Genomic DNA, 5,199 nt, shown 5'->3' with positions numbered 1-5,199 from the left:
GTCGGGTAGTCAAGGGGTCTCTTGGCGTTCCAACGTCGATGAAACGCTACCGCAGCGTCAGCGTTCGTGGGCACCCGGCACGGTTCCCAGGTCTGGTATCCCGGAAAAGGTCACGTAGGCGCCAGAGGCGGCCTGTGTGGAGCAGCTGACGGATGGACGGAGAAGAGTGGCGCCTGGGCCTGGTGGTTGAGGCTCTCGACGATGGATGTCCAGGTCTGGTGGCCCGGACGTTTGCGGCTAAGGCCCAAGCCCGGAACTCGGGGAGCCAGCAGAACTCGTCCACGTCCGTCGCCCACCGCGCTCTTCTCTTCTCTGCCCCGTAATCCTGTTCGACCTGTCCCGGCGTACCCCTCAGCACGCGCTCCTCGTGCTTTGTCTTCTCCTCACGAACGCCGCTGGGTGGCGCTATCTCCTTACAGGCATGCCTGTTGCATATATATCGTTCTCTGGTTCGCTCTAAGTTAGACTATGGGTCCATCGTATATGGCTCAGCAAGACCATTCTACATAAAACGACTGGATCCTATCCACAATCTTGGTTTAAGGTTGTCTTCAGGTGCTTACAGAACTTCACCAATAGCAAGTCTGTATGTGGAATTGAATGAACCTTCCTTAGAAGATCGAAGAACTGCACTAACTTGTACATACATCCTCAAAATCCTTTCACAGCCCAAACATCTCTGTTACCCAATTGCCACGAAATGCCCATCCCGAATACTCTTCAATAACAAGCCTCACGCGATTAAGCCGTTGCTTTTGCGCTTCGAAGAAAAATGCCAAGCTCTGGACATACTAAACGAAATTAAAAATATTGCCCCAACACACCAAGCGCTACCACCGTGGTACACTCTCCCCACAGTGTGTGACGTCACACTAACACGCTTCAGTAAAACCTGTACACCACACGACCATATAATACAAGAATATCTAGCACTACAAGAAAAATACAGAAATTACACTGCATTTTATACTGACGGGTCAAAAACTCATGCTCATGTAGGAAGCGCAGTAATACAAGGAAAAAATGAACATGCAGTACGACTTCCCTCATGTGCTACAGTTTTCACCGCGGAGTGTTATGCTATTAGTGTCGCGGTACAGAAAATAACAAATGAAAACATCAAAAACAGCATCATATATACAGATTCACTGAGCGTCCTTACAGCATTAAACTCCAAAAATGCCAAAGAACCACTGATTGGAAGCATCATACACAATATAGTAAAGGTCACAGCACAAAAACATGTTATAAAATTCTGCTGGGTTCCCAGTCACATTGGCATTAGGGATAATGAGAGAGCCGACATGTGTGCTGCACAAACCAGAACCATGGAAATAAAACATGTGAATTTGCCTCCTAGGGATTACATGAACTTACTGCATAGCAGACTAAGAGCCAAGTGGCAAGCTTCTTGGGAAAATGAACGACACAACAAGCTGCATACCATAAAGCCCATTTTAAAAGAATGGAAATCATGCCGCCATAAAGAACGTTTTATCGAAGTAATTTTATGTCGTTTACGCATAGGTCACACACACATCACCCATAACTTCTTATTAACAAAAAAAGACAAACCTGTGTGTGAAATGTGTGGTGAGGAGCTCACAGTAAATCACATTTTAATTTCTTGTTCACATCTCGAAGAACTTAGAAAAAATTTTTTTACGGTATTTTACAATGAACACATTCCATTTCATCCCGCATTGCTTTTAGGCGAGCAAACACTTGTTGAATTTTCACTTGTTTGTAAGTTTCTAAAGAAAGCCAATGTTTTAAATCTATTATAATGTAACCTCTGTACACTTGACATAACATCATCTAACCTTGTGTTTGGCGCATGATAGCCATAGTTGCTTATGCGCCATAAAACCCCATATAACTAACTAACTAACAATAGCGGCATGAATGTCTGGCCAGTGTTAGCAGGAAGGCTGAACAGTGGCCTAATTGTGGCATGAACGTCAGGCCAGAATCAGCAGATAGGCTGAACAGTGGTCCGATCGTGGCATGAATGTCGGGCCAGTGAGGGTAGTTAGGTCCAATCTTGGCCTCAACATCAGGCCAAGGTTGGAAAAAGTTTTTTTGCCCCAATGCTGACGTAGGTCCGACTTTTGAGCCGGTTTTGACCACCATTATGCCAGCGTCGGTCCATTATTGATGTGCTGCTTGGGTAAGTGCGCAGAGAATGGTTGCCGTCATCACGGCCTCACTAGCATGCACAGTCGTCAAGGTGCTTTCAGATGAGTGCAGTCTTCTGACGACTGAATGAAGACACCCGCACATGACACTTATGGTTGGCAAGCAGTTGGGAGGGCATGCTGTGTGCTCCAGAGTATCTCAGTTGCTGACACCTGCCTGCAGCGTTCCATAGTCTTTTGCAGTTGTCGCACATATTCACTACGCCCCTTAGAAACACAGTGACCGCTGCTTAAAACGCACCTGCGGCTCGCCGCGATCTTTATGTGGCAGGGAGAAAGCGCTGGGCGCGACGACGAGCACTCTGAATGTCTGCAAAGTGCTGATTTCGCCCGATGGCGAACATTGCGATCTGCCGGTCTGGTGTGGCCTTCCCACGCCTAAATAGCGCCCTCCTCTGGCGAGGGAGAGCACCAACGCCCAAGGGCTGATTGTGCTGCACCTGGCCGTCGTCGTTGCCGTCTCTATCGTCGCTGCGGCCGGGGCTATAGGACATAAAGCCCCTCAAACTTCGTAAAGTAGCGACATCTCTTTCCTCCTGCTCTCTCTCCTCCGTTTCTCTCCCCCGCGAGTTCAATGGCGAGGTCGCCGAGACGGTGGCGTCACCTGCATTGATGCAGCTGTGGCAGACGACAACCGTCACTCAGATGCCGCCGCGGTGGCTCAGTGGCTATGGTGCTCGGCTGCTGACCCGGAAGACGCGGGTTCGATCCCGGCTGCGGCGGTTGAATTTCTTTGGAGGAGAAGTTCGAGGCCCGTGTACTGTGCGATGTCAGTGCACGTTAAAGAACCCCAGGTGGTCGAAATTTCCGGAGCCCTCCACTACGGCGTCTCTCATAGCCTTGGTCGCTTTGGGACGTTAAACCCCATAAACCAACCAACCAACCGTCACTCGGGCTTTAGTCATAAAACGACTTCTGTATTCTAAAAGGCTATTGCCATAATCTTTCCAGCTGAAATTTGCACACTAAATTTCTTTAGAAAGATTTGAGAACCGAATGATTCTATTGCAGGAAGTTCGAAATGCTTTAATTTCTGTTTAGCCCAACTTAGCTTACCATACCGTCGCTTCCAGTGCTTTAACCGGACTGAAGTGCTAATGTTTACATGTGCAGAAGTGTTTCGCATACTCAAGTAAACTACTTACTGGACGTTCTTAAGATGTTTGTTTTGCTGTAATAAATAACGTTGCCTTGTCACTGTTGCAATTTAATTTAGCTTTCTAGCTGTCTAAACTGTTTTGAACAGCTGGTTTCTGGTTCATATTTATTCCGATGACAGTAAAATTCTGTTTTCGTATCTTCGATAGGGCCTTGTGGAATTCGCCTCTTCAGTTGTCCATCATCCCTGCGCAGTGAGTCCACACATTTCCACATGCTGAAGGGGTTTGCATCAATTTATTGGTTTATTTTTCATTAATTCGTTTCAGCGCTTAACGCTAGGACACTCTCTAACCAAAGCTAATAAGACAATCGTGGAAAATTCCGAACGTTCAGGAGCACAACTATTGCCCGAAGCATATAGGAGCGAAACAGCGCAACTAAAACGAAGGACCAAGAAAAAGAGACACGAACACGCGCTGGTCCTTTCTTGGTCCTTCGTTTTAGTTGCGCTGTTTCGTTCCTTAAAGATGCAATACCAACTCGCCCACTATGCTATGTTGCTACATATAGGAGGCCGGAGCCCTGCAGAGGAGTTATAGAGAAAAACCTTTAAAGCCTGGAATGGTTGGGTGGGACCTCATTCCAGGAGCCCATTGGCGTTGTCGCCGCTCTTTCCCTGGTTATCAGAGAAAGCCCGAATGTGAGTTGGAAAGCACCGCCTAGTCCTCAGCTGTTGGGTCATTTATTCTTGGTGTAATTTAGTTTTTCTGGCATTCCCATGCCATATGGTATGTTGACCACTTCACCGCAGAATGTACAATGCAGATGGTACGAATTTGGAAACATATTCTGAATTTGACGGGATATATATAATTATACAAGTGCAATTTCCTTACAATGGGCCCTTGCTCCTTTAGATTTTTAAGCGATCTGGCGTATACTTTCCTTGTTAATCCCAAATGCCCGAGTAAATCCCTTAACAGCGGTTGTCGGGAACGCCTTCATTTCCAACATCACGCAGAGTGTAGTTAAGTCGATATGACTGGATTTGAAGTCAGTATCGTCTTTAGTTCTGAGTATTCTGTTTGCGTGCTTACGAATCTTTCCCCGCGGCGGCTGAATTGATGCATCGAATTGGCATCGAATTGATGCTCCATTAACGAATTTCCCTTGCGTATCCGTGCATGTTTATCTCTTTGACCGCTTCGACCGCAACCACGTAAATTGCCTCTTGCACCCCACCCCATGGTTTCCCAATGGAGATCGACCTAGCCTTTCTTCTTTTTTTATGAAATTCGGGGTGCATTTTTGTCGGAACGGGCTGCGCACCTCAAACGCGCGTGGTAGATGCACTACTGCATACGGTAGGGCCTCTAGCGGGCGGCTGCCCAGAGCAGCATTGAATGACCGATACTACCGATAGGCACCCGATTGCGATCAGATATTTGTAGCCGGCCGTTAGTAATAGCCATATAGCTTTAAGACTTCCGAAAACGCGATCTTATCGTCGCCGCTGTAGCCCAACAAATTCGACATTCGAAAACCGCGTGCCTGCGGAGTGCTCAAGACGACGTCAAACACGTCACGCCGAGGCGCACGAAGCGCACTAAAATCTCTGCACCGTCTGAGCTGTGGTGCTCCCCGTTCCTCAGCACTTAGGGCGGACGGGGCAGAGATTGTAGTGTGATACGTGCTGTGATTTGAGTGACGTGGCTTTGTGCACCCCGAAGGCGCACGGTTTTCGAATAACGTGAGAACTGCCCCAGATTATTTGAACCACAGCGGCGAGGGTAACTGCGCGTTTTCGAAATTCTAAGAACTCGTATGTCTGTTACAAAGGGTCAGCTAAAAACCTGCAATTGTCATCGGGCCCCTATGGGCAATGGTTAAAAAGTTAACT

Source organism: Amblyomma mixtum, chromosome 7 (genome assembly GCF_055824585.1).
Source record: "Amblyomma mixtum isolate Tamu chromosome 7, ASM5582458v1, whole genome shotgun sequence".
NCBI lineage: Eukaryota > Metazoa > Arthropoda > Arachnida > Ixodida > Ixodidae > Amblyomma > Amblyomma mixtum.
This window is presented reverse-complemented; position numbering follows the sequence as displayed.